Here is a 14,796-nt window from a genome sequence, read left to right on the forward strand (position 1 = left end):
AGGATGTTTTTGCCAGTCTGCGACGGCTCACCTGAAGATGATTGGCAGGTACCCAGTTGAAATATCGTGCGAGGTTCAAAATGGTTCAAATTGCTCTGAGCACTATGGGACTCAACATCTTAGGTCATAAGTCCCCTAGAACTTAGAACTACTTTAACCTAACTAACCTAAGGACAGCGCCAGAACCGCTAGACCACCGCGGCCGGCTATCGTGCGAGGTACTGAACGACGACCGGCTGCAAGCCCCAAATTTGTTTGAACAGTCAATTCGCCGGGAAAATTTTAAAATTCACATCAGACGTTGAACTGTTGCGCAGTTGACCGCCCAGATGAAGCAAGGGACTACCGACAGCGTCTGCTTAACGACCTTTCAGCGAAGGTTGCTTCGCATAGGCCGCATCAGCAGGCGCCTGGTTGATGCACCCATGCTGACGGCTGTTCACCGGCGACGAAGGCGCTGGAATTTGCACGCCATTATCGCAGCTGGACGTCCACTGAGTAGCGACAGGTGACCTCCATAGGTCAGATGGCCGTTGGCGTGTACGGCGTGAAACGTCTGAAAGCAAAGGGTCCAGGCCGCAGGAGGGAGCGTTGTTGTTGTTGTTGTTGTTGTTGTTGTTGTGGTCTTCAGTCCTGAGACTGGTTTGATGCAGCTCTCCATGCTACTCTATCCTGTGCAAGTTTCTTCATCTCCCAGTACCTACTGCAACCTACATCCTTCTGAATCTGCTTAGTGTATTCATCTCTTGGTCTCCCCCTACGATTTTTACCCTCCACGCTGCCCTCCAATACTAAATTGGTGATCCCTTGATGCCACAGAACATGTCCTACCAACCGATCCCTTCTTCTGCTCAAGTTGTGCCACAAACTTCTCTTCTCCCCAATCCTATTCAATACTTCCTCATTAGTTATATGATCTACCCATCTAATCTTCAGCATTCTCCTGTAGCACCACATTTCGAAAGCTTCTATTCTCTTCTTGTCCAAACTATTTACCGTCCATGTTTCACTTCCATACAAGGCTACACTCCATACAAATACTTTCAGAAATGACTTCCTGACACTTAAATCTATGCTCTATGTTAACAAATTCCTCTTCTTCAGAAACGCTTTCCTTCCCATTGCCAGTCTACATTTTATATCCTCTCTACTTCGACCATCATCAGTTATTTTGCTCCCCAAAGAACAAAACTCCTTTACTACTTTAAGTGTTTCATTTCCTAATCTAATACCCTCAACATCACCTGACTTAATTCGACTACATTCCATTATCCGCGTTTTGCTTTTGTTGATGTTCATCTTATATTCTCCTTTCAAGACACTGTCCATTCCGTTCAACTGCTCTTCCAAGTCCTTTGCTGTCTCTGACAGAATTACAATGTCATCGGCGAACCTCAAAGTTTTTACTTCTTCTCCATGAATTTTAATACCTACTCCGAATTTTTCTTTTGTTTCCTTTACTGCTTGCTCAATATACAGATTGAATAACATCGGGGAGAGGCTACAACCCTGTCTCACTCCCTTCCCAACCGCTGCTTCCCTTTCATGGCCCTAGACTCTTGTAACTGCCATCTGGTTTCTGTACAAATTGTAAATAGCCTTTCGCTCCCTGTATTTTACCCCTGCCACCTTTAGAATTTGAAAGAGAGTATTCCAGAGTATTCCAGTCAGGGAGCGTTATGTTCTAGGAAATATTTTCGTGGCATTAGCTGGGTGATCTGGTCGCTCTAGAAGGCACATCAATAGAAGTGTGATTTTTTCTTTGGGTTTCATGTCCACCCCTACATGCAGTTTGCTTTTCCTCGATACGAAGGCATCTGCAAGCAGAAAAAAAGCAATGTGTGATATAGCTCGCAGTGTACGTCCGTGGTTCTAACGGCACCAGAATGAGTTTACCGTACGCCCGTGGTTACCAAAACTTCCGGATTTAAACAGAATCCAGAATCTGCGGGACCATGTCGATCGGGCCGTTCGCGTCATGGAACCGAGCAACTTAGCGCAACTGCCCACGGCATTGCAGTCGGCATGTCTCCACATCCCTACCGCTGCCCCCTCACAATCTCCTTGACACTCTTCCTGCACGTCCAGGCTGCAAACGGTGGTTACTCAGCTTCTTCACAGGTGGTCATATGAATGTGACAGGACCGTGTACCTGGACACCCGTATGTAACGCGGAATTGACCATTGGCAATTAGGAGAGGTTGTAACAGATCATAATGGGGGGAAACTGATTTAATGACTCGTACGGTACCAGTTTTAAACCACGTATTGAATTAGGTACACTACACACGAAGTTTAATTTCGAATTACGGAAATTTCTGGTTGATTTACGAAGTTCATCCGAAGATAGCAGCTGTGGCCGAGCGGTTCTAGGCGCTTCAGTCCGGACCTGCGCTGCGCTGCACTGTTCGACGTCTATTCGCCCGCATGTATCTCCGTAGCCGTCGTTCACCCCCGGCATCTACACCCCTGGAAATGGAAAAAAGAACACATTGACACCGGTGTGTCAGACCCACCATACTTGCTCCGGACACTGCGAGAGGGCTGTACAAGCAATGATCACGCGCACGGCACAGCGGACACACCAGGAACCGCGGTGTTGGCCGTCGAATGGCGCTAGCTGCGCAGCATTTGTGCACCGCCGCCGTCAGTGTCAGCCAGTTTGCCGTGGCATACGGAGCTCCATCGCAGTCTTTAACACTGGTAGCATGCCGCGACAGCGTGGATGTGAACCGTATGTGCAGTTGACGGACTTTGAGCGAGGGCGTATAGTGGGCATGCGGGAGGCCGGGTGGACGTACCGCCGAATTGCTCAACACGTGGGGCGTGAGGTCTCCACAGTACATCGATGTTGTCGCCAGTGGTCGGCGGAAGGTGCACGTGCCCGTCGACCTGGGACCGGACCGCAGCGACGCACGGATGCACGCCAAGACCGTAGGATCCTACGCAGTGCCGTAGGGGACCGCACCGCCACTTCCCAGCAAATTAGGGACACTGTTGCTCCTGGGGTATCGGCGAGGACCATTCGCAACCGTCTCCATGAAGCTGGGCTACGGTCCCGCACACCGTTAGGCCGTCTTCCGCTCACGCCCCAACATCGTGCAGCCCGCCTCCAGTGGTGTCGCGACAGGCGCGAATGGAGGGACGAATGGAGACGTGTCTTCAGCGATGAGAGTCGCTTCTGCCTTGGTGCCAATGATGGTCGTATGCGTGTTTGGCGCCGTGCAGGTGAGCGCCACAATCAGGACTGCATACGACCGAGGCACACAGGGCCAACACCCGGCATCATGGTGTGGGGAGCGATCTCCTACACTGGCCGTACACCACTGGTGATCGTCGAGGGGACACTGAATACTGCACGGTATATCCAAACCGTCATCGAACCCATCGTTCTACCATTCCTAGACCGGCAAGGGAACTTGCAGTTCCAACAGGACAATGCACGTCCGCATGTATCCCGTGCCACCCAACGTGCTCTAGAAGGTGTAAGTCAACTACCCTGACCAGCAAGATCTCCGGATCTGTCCCCCATTGAGCATGTTTGGGACTGGATGAAGCGTCGTCTCACGCGGTCTGCACGTCCAGCACGAACGCTGGTCCAACTGAGGCGCCAGGTGGAAATGGCATGGCAAGCCGTTCCACAGGACTACATCCAGCATCTCTACGATCGTCTCCATGGGAGAATTGCAGCCTGCATTGCTGCGAAAGGGGGATATACACTGTACTAGTGCCGACATTGTGCATGCTCTGTTGCCTGTGTCTATGTGCCTGTGGTTCTGTCAGTGTGATCATGTGATGTATCTGACCCCAGGAATGTGTCAATAAAGTTTCCCCTTCCTGGGACAATGAATTCACGGTGTTCGTATTTCAATTTGCAGGAGTGTATGTCCCGTGGTGCACCACAGTTGCCTCGGTGCCATTTTTCCATGCACCGTCTATTTCAGCCACGGCAGTACGCGAACAGTTTACAAATTTAGCCGTTTCCGAGAGACATACATCCTCGAATCGAGAGCCAATGATCATGCCCTTTTGCACGTCATATAAATCGTCCCTTTTGCGCAATACGACAACGACTGCATTGTTTTTCGCGTGTCTCAATCCCGCTTCCTAAGCCCTCCGATTCCAGTGTTGCCACTTCTCCTATGTGAGTGGTTATTCCACGTTTACGTCTAATATAAGCGGTGGTCATATTAATGTGAGTGGACAGTGCACTTTCAATCGGGTAGTTAACTACAAACCAGGAGGTTTCACGATACCAGTGGACATCAAAAACGGTTCCACTTATGAAAAAGATTGAGAGATGCTGCTACAGACCATAGTAAGTTGGCCAGCGCTCTGCCGCTGGCCGCACACCTCTGCGTTCCAGGCTACGCACCGCGGCTCGGCTGCACAGCGCCGGCTTAATGAAGAGGACTGCTGCCAGAAGTGGCTCAGCGGGGAAAAAAGTCGGCCTGCCGGCGTGCACTAGTTGCTCTTCTGCGGCCTTGCCCTTCCTCGGGCGCTTTCTACCCGAGGACACCGGAAGGCGGCCCTCGCCGACACTCGTTAACGCACTCCCTCAGGCCTCTGCTGTCACTTTCCCGACCAGCTCTCTGTCCGTCCCGTGCATCTTTAATTCGTCGAAGTCTCAGAATTACGCAAAAAAAAAAAAAAAAAAAAAAAAAAAGGCGCCACCTTGCGGCGTTTATCATGTTCCCTGGTGCTGCTGTGCTTCACCGTAATTGACACCAGGTGGACGTACGAAGCGTTAACATTGGACAGACGGTCGCCTTTAGTAATACTTGTGAGCTGGACTTACTAGTCAGTTCGAACTTGACTTCTTGCAGCGCCCAGTAACTCTTTTCTACACCTACATCTACATTTACACTCTGCAAGCCACCCAACAGTGTGCAGCGGAGGGCACTTTACGTGCCACTGCCATTACCTCCCTTTCCTGTTCCAGTCGCGTATGGTTCGCGGGAATAACGACTGCTGGAAAGCCTCCGTGCGCGCTCTAATCTCTCTAATTTTACATTCGTGATCTACTCGGGAGGTATAAATAGGGGTAAGCAATATATTCGATACCTCATCCAGAAACGCACCCTCTCGAAACCTGGACAGCAAGCTACACCGCGATGCACAGCGGGTCTCTTGCAGAGTCTGCCACTTGAGTTTGCTAAACATCTCCGTGACGCTATCACGCTTACCAAATAACCCTGTGACGAAACGCGCCGCTGTTCTTTGCATCTTCTCTATCTCCTCTGTCAACCGGACCTGGTACGGATCGCACACTGATGAGCAATACTCAAGTATAGGTCGAACGAGTGTTTTGCAAGCCACTTCCTTTGTTGATGGGCTACATTTTCTAAGGACTCTCCCAATGAATCTCAACCTGGCACTCGCCTTAGCAACAATCAATTTTATATGATCATTCCACTTCAAATCGTTCCACACGCATACTGCCAGATATTTTACAGAAGTAACTGCTATCAGTGTTTGTTCCCCTATCATATAATCATAGAATAAAGGATCCTTCTTTCTATGTATTCGCAATACCTTATATTTGTCTATGTTAAGGGTCAGTTGTCACTCCCTGCACCAAGTGCCTATCCGCTGCAGATCTTCCTGCATTTCGCTGCAATTTTCTAATGCTGCAACTTCTCTGTACACTACAGCATCACCCGCGAAAAGCCGCATGGAACTTCCGACACTATCTACTAGGTCATTTATCTAAATTGTGAAAAGCAGTGGTCCCGTAACACTCCCCTGACGCCAGAGGGTACTTTAACGTCTGTAGACGTCTCTCCATTGAGAACAACATGCTGTGTTCTGTTTGCTAAAAGCTCTTCAATCCAGCAACACAGCTGGTCTGATATTCCGTAGGCTCTTACTTTATCAGGCAACAGTGCGGAAATGTATAGAACGCCTTCCGGAAGTCAAGGAAAATGGCATCTACCACGGAGCCTGTATGTAATATTTTCTGGGTCTCATGAACAAATAAAGCGAGTTGGGTCTCTCACGATCGCCTATATAAAGTTTTCGTTATTTCGTTCACGCGGCTTTTCTTCATACTTTGGAGAGCCACACGGCGTGCCATGGCCTTTCCCACGGAAATGTTTTGGGACACCACAACCTGTTTCTTCGGGAGGCAGCATCATAAAGTTGATAGTGAGTGCCGCCCGGAGCTACGTGCGAATGGCAGCAACAGTTTACGGAATTGGTCGCGATAATCGGCATATCCGAGAAAAAGTTCCAGTCCGGCTATGTTCGTAACACGACACATGTTGATCTTTCTGCTTCACAATTTCTGCTTGAATTACAACTGGTATCACTTCAGATACTTTCACTCATTCGATGTCCATCAATTGCGTTTCAGTGGGCAGATTTTACTGAAATGGATTTAGATCAGGTTGTTAACACACAGACAACGCATTTGTGATCGAAACATTGTAGAAAGACCCAAGGAATTTAATAAGAAACCCATATGGCCTTTATCGACCTCGAGAAAGCTTTTGACTGTGAGAGCCGCGATAGCTTATGGAAGATTACATTGAGGTAACAGAAGTCATGCGACACCTCATAACAGAGTAGGACCACCAACGGACAGGCGTAGTCTGGCAGCTCAGCGTTGCATGGCCTCAACACGTCGTCAGAAGTCCCCTGTCTAAACACTGAACCACGCTGCCCTTTTAGTCGCCTAAAACTGCTGAAGTGTTGCCAGCGTAGGATTTTGTGCATGAACTGACCTCTCATGTCCCATAAATGTTCGATGGGATTCATGTCGGGCGATCTGAGTGGCCAAACCATTCGCTCGCCTTGTCCAGAACGTTCTTCAGATTTATCTCTAACAATTGTGGCCTGGTGACATGGCGCACAGTCATCCACAAAAATTACATTGTTGTTTGGGAAGATGGAGTCTATGAATTGCTGCAAATGGTCTCCAAGTAGCCGAATATACCCATTTCCAGTCAATGATCGGTCCAGTTCGATCAGAGGACCCAGTCCATTCCACGTAAACACAGCGCACACCATTATGGAGCCATCACCAGCTTGCATAGTGCCTTGTTGACAACCTAAGTCCCTGGGTTCGTGGGAACAGAGCCACACACTAACCCTGCCATCAGCTCTCACCAACTGAAATCGAGATTCCTCTGACCAGACCACGGCTTTCCAGTCGTATAGGAACGAACCGATATGGTCACGAGCCCACGAGAGGCGCTGTCGTGCTTTTAGCAAAGACACTAGCACCGGTCGCCTGCTGCCATAGCCCAGTAACGCCAGATTTCGCCGCACTGTCCTAAAGGATAAGTTAGACGTACATCCCACATTGGTTTCTGCGGTTATTTCACGCAGTGTTGCTTGTCTTAGCACCGACAACTCTACGTAAACGCCGCTGCCCTCTGTCATTGAGTGGTGGCCACTGCGTTGTCCGTGATGGGAGGTAATGCCAGAAATCCGCGGCATGCTCTTGACATTGTGGATCTCTGAATACTGAATTCCCTAACGATTTCCGAAATGGGATGTCCCATGCGTCAAGGTTCGAGTAGCATTCCGCGTTCGAAGTCTCTTAATTCCCAGGGTACGGCCAAAATCACGTCGGATACCTTTGCACATGAATCGCCTAAGTACAGCTCGGACAACAAACTATTCTTTCATACTTTGTGTACGCGGTATTGTTGCCACCTGTATATGTGCATATCGCCATCCCAAGATTTTTGTGTCCTGTGTACGTCTTAATGTGGATATCCTGATCACCTACCAGAGGCAGTGAGTCTTTACAGAAATACACTCAGTGTAATAAGCACAGGCAAAAAATCACTGAGAAGAAATAATTATAATCCCAGTTGTAAGACAGGAATGTGGACTATCACCTACCCTTTTTATTATTTACATTGACTTCATTCTTCGTAAATGGAAAAGTAAACAAAGGAGTTAACAAATCGAATGAGCAATTCTTGAATGTGCTTCTGTCTGCAGATGATATAGTTATTATACAAAAGACTGAAGCTTGTCTCCGAAGATCAGTTTACCAGCCGAACCAAACATACATTGAACACAGTTCTAAAATTTCTAGTAACAGAACGGAAACAATGGCATTCCGAGAAAAATCCCCAGTCATATCACAAGTTGTTTTGGACTATTCAGTTTTAGAACAAGCGTCTCAAATGTTTTATTTAGACTGTGTTACAATTTATTGATTTTAAGCTCTTAGACTGAAAATAAAATACGCAAATTCCAAGCTCTCTGTGATACCATTAGCAGAACATTGCGCCATTAAGTAGAAAGAGAGACCACCATGAAATTCTATGAAGTGATGGCAGTTCCTGTGTTGTCCTACGGAAACGAACAGCAGAAATTATGTTCCCACGAAAGAAAAGCATCTGCACAAGTAGGGACGTTCCATTGAATATACGTCTTACATTTTTATACTTGACTATGTAAGACGGTCAATTCTTCCAGAGGTAACCTAAAATTTGTCTGAAAAGTTCGCGTATCACTTGTTCTGAACAGTATGTTGTGTACGCATATTGAAGATCCGTATTTACATAAAACAGCTATGTATCCAGCGTATATGAATGTGCGCCATCGTGCTTACACGTAAATAAAAGCTTCTGTGTCATCCTTGATACATAACCCAGAATTTCAGGATTTATTCTTCGAAACACTTTCTGATCGTTAGTGCCAACATTTTTCATTAGTCTTGTGGTGACTTAAAGGCCCTTGCAACTTTGCAATTCCCTCTAACGAATTGTCTGGAAAGGTAAGGTCCGAATTATATGGTGGCCATTTCCTAGGGCTGGAAGCGTTGATGAACCACGCCCAATTAAGAGGTGTCCAAATTATTAGTCAAGAAACTCACCATCTGACTAGCAAATTATGCTAGTGCTCCGTGCTGCTGAAGCCACAAGTGATTACACTGTCTTCGAGCTGAGATGATGTACGTTTGCAACATGGTTCGAATAGCTCTGAGCACTATGGGACTTTAACGTCCGAGGTCATCAGTCCCCTAGACTACTACTTAAACCTGCGACCGTAGCAATCGCGCGGTTGCGGACTGAAATGCCTAGAACCGCTCGGCCACTGCGGCCGGCTTTGCAACATGTTTAAATAAAAATTTGTATTGTTGTAACCTTAAAAAAAAATTTTGCCCGAATAGGTATCGTGATAACATCGCGGCCCATGTAACAACATCAGCGGAGTTCCTTTCAAATTCTTGCACACAACTCTGATTTTTCCTTAGACCAGGAAACCACTTTTCTACTACGTGAAATGCGGTATGTTGCACTTTCAGCAGAAAGTAACACTCCTTATCGAGACACAGCGTTTGGAAATAGTGGTGCCGAAGCATGGCAGGCTGGAACTCCCTGTTCCATGTCGTTTTTAGCTAGTGCATTCACTAACATAGTTGTATATCCCATTTTCACGACTCTTTACAGTTTAGTGCCTCAAATGGTAAAAACTAAACCCTTACAGGATCACTTTTTGTTGCCTGTGCGTGTTTGTACGTCTGATAAGATCCCTTCTTACAAGTGCGAAATTATAAAAAACATTTTAAGCTTGAATTAGGACATTCTGGAAAAATCTTTGAATGCTTGAAACCGATATCTCGCCACAACCTACATCGATAACAGGCAGAAAACTTCTCTATTTCCTGGATGGATGAACTATTTATATAAATAAGTTTTTACGGAACTCTCAGAGCGCGAGTACTATTCGTAGTTGGCCAATTTTTTGATGTGGCCACACACTGTTGACTGCGGTAGCTCAAGTTCCGTTGCTCTTCTCTTAACAGATTTCTAGTCAAGAGGGGTCGAATTTCCCCGACATCCTGTACACTGAAACAAACGAAATTATAAAGGAAAGGGCGCCAATTAGTTTGTGTTATGAGCCGAGAAACACCTTCGTTCTGGTGGGACGTCGTGAACAATTTTCTACCTCCAAGTACCACATGGCTGATTACAGCCATTTCCTTTAAGTCATCAGGGGACGGAAGACCGAGTACGAAACTGTTGGGATCACCGCGGACGGCTGCGATTTTAGCCAGATGATAACATTCTGTGAGTGAAGTTGTACGAGAAAGCCAGCAGTAAAACCGCCCCAACAACACGGTTTCTGGCACCGCCCATCGTGGCGATAAAGATAGTGATGGTGTTAACTGATTCTTTGCGGCCGTCATTACCTGCTAGAAGCAGAGCGTGTCTTGAGTTCCACTGGCCTTGGCGGGAACAGAAAGCAGTTCAGACCAAGTACATGGATATTATGAATGACTGAAGCGATTTCACCCTTTTGCCGTAGCTGTGTTATTTGACACGTTGTCTTACGTCATTGCACACAGGTGTACCCAAAAAGTTTTTTGGTATGTTAGAAGGGCTTCATATGGGCCCCCCTATTGATTTTGGAGATATGAACTCCTTGATCAAGTTCTTACCACGTTCGGTGCATCATCATGACCGTATCAGTCTGTTCAAAGGTACTGTTGATGCGAATTTGCAGTTCTGGTAGGTCTGGAGACGTAACCACTGCATCTTTCAAATAACTCCACACAAAAAATCGAGTAGAGTTAGGTGGGGAGAGACGGGCCATGAAATGAATTGCTGATCATCAACCCCACCATTCGTTTTCGCTGTTTCCCGTTGAATTAACGATCATCATGACGGAAGTAAGGTGAAGCACTATCATGTTGGAAAATGAAATCCACATAGTCAGCCTCCAGTCGTGGCATGAGTCAATTTTCCACCATGTCTAGATACACGTGTCGTGTAACGGTCTTTTCGCAAAATAAAAAGTGACCGTAAACTTCAAACCGCAAGACCACGAAGAACACAACTTTCGATGAATATCGAATGTGCTGCACGACAGTGTGGGGATTCTCTGTCCACCAGATTCGCACACTGTCTCTGTTCATCATGCCAGTCACAAGAAATATTGCTTCACCACTGAAAGTGAGTCAGTATCAAGTGGATACAACCGATATGGAACGAATTCAGAAACGCGCTAGTAGTATGGTAAGTTGTTGCAGTAGCTCGTAAAAAGCAAATGCTTGGGAACTTTAACGGAAATCCTTGGAAGAAAGACAATTTAATTCTCCCGAAACACTGTTGGGTAAAATTGGAGAACTTGTATTCAAAGAGGACTGTGAGACAATCATGCTAACGCATATCTCGCGTAGGGATCGTGAGTGGAAGTAACTTGAGATATAAGGGCACTTGCAGAGGCATGAAGACAGAAAATCCACAATATTAGTACTACGTAACCTTGGGGATGGATTGTACAGTGGCTTGCGGGGAATATACATGTAAAAGCGTCTTGGCGTATTTGGGAATTTCTGAGTAAGGCGGTGTGCGATGTAGGCTAAATCGTCTTTCTTGTCATGTCTGGAACTGAATTTTGTTGGACATTTCTGTCACACACTCATGCTGACGAAACAAACACGAGACCAGTCGTGTGCCTTTCTTTGAATTTTCTCCAACACGGAACAAAAATGTTGTAAGTAAGTACCAAAAAAATACGTATATGCCTGGCCTGTGAGTACAGCTTGTATTGCTATCTACAATAACTGCCAAATTCTTCAATATTTTTTTCTGGCTGTGTGGGGTCACGTCGTCATGTTGTTCTACAGACCAACATTTCAGATACTGCTCCAACACGTTGACGTGGTCCGCATACCCAGAAGAGTTTATTGAAGGTGGCAGACCACGGAAGCGTACTTTAGAATGTCGTCGTCTTCAGTCCGTGAATTGGTTTCGTGCTTCTCTCGACCTAGTCTACCTTTTTACAACTCTTGATTTCTGCGTAACTACTGCATAGTACTTCGCTTCTGACCTTGCTTATGACATTTAATGTTTATTATTCCTCTGCAATACCCCTCTTCCATTATTCTCTCCACAACCTAATTAACTATTCCCTGACGCACCACGACATGTATTAACTTATTTTAGCTCTGCCATTAGTTTTTCGCTCCCAATCACATTCAGTATTTCTCAATTATCTAATCTACCCACCTTACCTTCAGCACTCTCCCGTGGCCCTACGATAAAAAGCTTCTTTCATGTACTGTTTCTCACTCATGTTTCACTTGCGTGTAAGGCTACGCTCCGAACACTTTTCTAATGAAAATGAAGACTTCCTGACATTAAAATTTATGTTCGATTTTAATACGCTCATCTTCCCATATAACTTGCTAAACTGTTACATTCTGAACAATAAAGTTTATTTCAGTGGATTTATTGTGTAAATAATTGCTTAATGGCTAAACCGCTGACTACAGAGTATTGATTTTCAATAGCGATATAAAGAATTAACAAGCAACAGTACACACGGGGACATGGAACAACTGTTTCTTTTTAGCTTTTATAGGGCTATTGAAAATGAACAGCTATCTGAAACCGGTTCAGCCATTACAAAATTTACGTGAATATTTGACTGGAATAAGCTTTATTGTTAGAAGAAATGTGCTAATTGCTACTCTCTGCCAATAAAATATCCACATTTACCAAGTTATGTCCTTTGTTGTAGCACCTAGTAGATGTTTTGTTTATATTTGCGTCATATTCTCTCAAAGCGATTTCCCCGTTACTCCAAACGAACGTGACTTCCGGTAGAAATGAAGGAAGTTTTGAGTTTAATGCGTGGGCCTAGTCGTCCAGGTCGTTAGCTAATGGAGCGTTAGCTCACTTCGGAGACGGACGAAAGAAAGAAATCAACTGCAAACTTTTTAAAAAACTATACGGCAGCTAATATAAAGCTATTTAGGTACAAAAGGAAACGACAGGGTGTGGCTCTGCACACCGCTTGCTCTGTCGTTTTAGTCCTCTCTCCACCTAATGTGACGCTGTAGAAGTGTTTAGAAGTAGTTCTAGGGAGCGGCATGAAACTAAACTATCACGTAAGATCAGTATTAGGGAAGGCGCATGGAAGGTTTGTTGGAAGGGTTCTGGGAGAACGCAATGCACCTGTGAAAAAAAAAAAAAAACAAGAAGCATACAAGCCCCTGATGCGATCAATACTACATATTGTTCCAGAGCTTGGCGTCCTTATCAAGCAGGTATGACAACAGGATGCGTACGAATTCAAAGATGCGCTACTCTAATCGTAAAAGGTAGGTATACGAGGGGCGTTTGAAAAGTCCGTGAAAAAATAAAAACTACTTGCGTGTTTGGGGTAAACCCTTTTTATTTTTCGACATAGTCTCCTTTTAGACTTACACAATTCGTCCAACGCTGTTCTAATTTGTTGATCCTTCTGAATAATAGGAATTGTCCAAGTCTGCAAAATATCTATTAGTTGCTGCAATCACCTCCTCGTGTGAATAAAATCTTTGTCCCGCCAGCCATTTCTTCAAAGTGGGGAACAAACAGTAGTCCGAGGCAGCCACGTCTGGAGAATAGGGGGGATGTAATACGAGTTGGAATCTTATTTCCATTCCTTCTGCGTCCACAACTGCTGAGGTGTGTGCTGGTGCATTGTCGTGATGGAAAAGGGCTTTTTTGCGGTCCAATCGCCGGCGTTTTTCCTTGCAGCTCTGTTTTCAAACGGTCCAATAACGATGAAAAATATGCACCTGTAAACGTTTTACCCTTTTCCAGATAGTCGATGAGGATTATCCGTGGCGAATCCCAAAAGACAGTCGCCATAATCTTTCCGGCCGAAGAAATGGTCTTCGTCTTTTTTCGTGCACATTCTCCCTTGGTAACCCATTGTTTAGATTGCTGTTTGGTCTCAGGAGTGTAGTAATGTATCCATGTTTCATCCACAGTGACGAAACGACGCTTGTAGTCTTGCGGATTCTTCCTGAACAGCTGCAAACCATCCTTGCAACACTTCACACGATTCCGTTTTTGATCAAGCGTGAGCAAACGCGGAACCCATCTTGCGGATAGCTTTCTCATGTCCAAATGTTTATGTAAAATATTATGCACCCGTTCATTCGAGATGCCTACCGAACTAGCAATCTCATGCAACTCAACTCTTCCGTCAGCCATCACCATATCATAGATTTTATCAATGATTTCTGGAGTCGTAACCTCCACAAGGCGTCCAGAACTTTCAGCATCACTTGTGCCCATATCGCCACTCCGAAAATTTTGAAACCACTTATAAACTGTTCTAATCGAAGGTGCAGAGTCACCGTAATGTTTATCAAGCTTCTCTTTAGCCTCCTGAGGCGTTTTGCCCTTCATAAAGTAATGTTTAATTTTTTTCGTCTATGTTTTGACAATCATTCGACTTCCTTGATTCACACGAATGCCAAACACAAAGAAATAGACCAATATGGCTGAAACTTGGTGAGCGTTCGATCCAAAGATGCTACTAACTGAACATGACGTCGATTCGCGGTGGTGGTGCCACCTCTGTAACTTCGCACGGACTTCTCAAACGTCCCTCGTATCTCTTATGAAAGCGTAACGGAAGTGTTCGGTAACTTACATGGGAAGCCTTGGAAGGAAGAAAAGGTAGTTATCGCGAAAACTTGTTAAATAAATTTAGATAAGCCATACTGTAACACTGTACGACAATATTTTTGCCACCATCTTATGTCTTGATGCTAAGAGAGAGGAGATGCCCAGAGGTATATAGGGTGTTACAAAAAGGTACGGCAAAACTTTCAGGAAACATTCCTCACACACGAAGAAAGAAAATATGTTATGTGGACATGTGTCTGGAAACGCTTACTTTCCATGTTAGAGCTCATTTTATTACTTCTCCTCAAATCACATTAATCACGGCATGGAAACACACAGCAACAGAACGTACCAGCGTGACTTCGAACACTTTGTTACAGGAAATGTTCAAAATGTCCTCCGTTAGCGAGGATAC

General features: G+C 45.6%; 1 protein-coding gene across 3 annotated transcripts in view; it reads right to left on the reverse strand.

The window, feature by feature from the left end:
- Nucleotides 1–14,796, reverse strand: part of LOC126092243 (rhophilin-2) — a 740,337-nt gene that overhangs the window by 265,025 nt on the left and 460,516 nt on the right. The gene's annotated exons all lie outside the window — the stretch shown is intronic.

This window comes from Schistocerca cancellata, chromosome 7 (genome assembly GCF_023864275.1).
Source record: "Schistocerca cancellata isolate TAMUIC-IGC-003103 chromosome 7, iqSchCanc2.1, whole genome shotgun sequence".
NCBI lineage: Eukaryota > Metazoa > Arthropoda > Insecta > Orthoptera > Acrididae > Schistocerca > Schistocerca cancellata.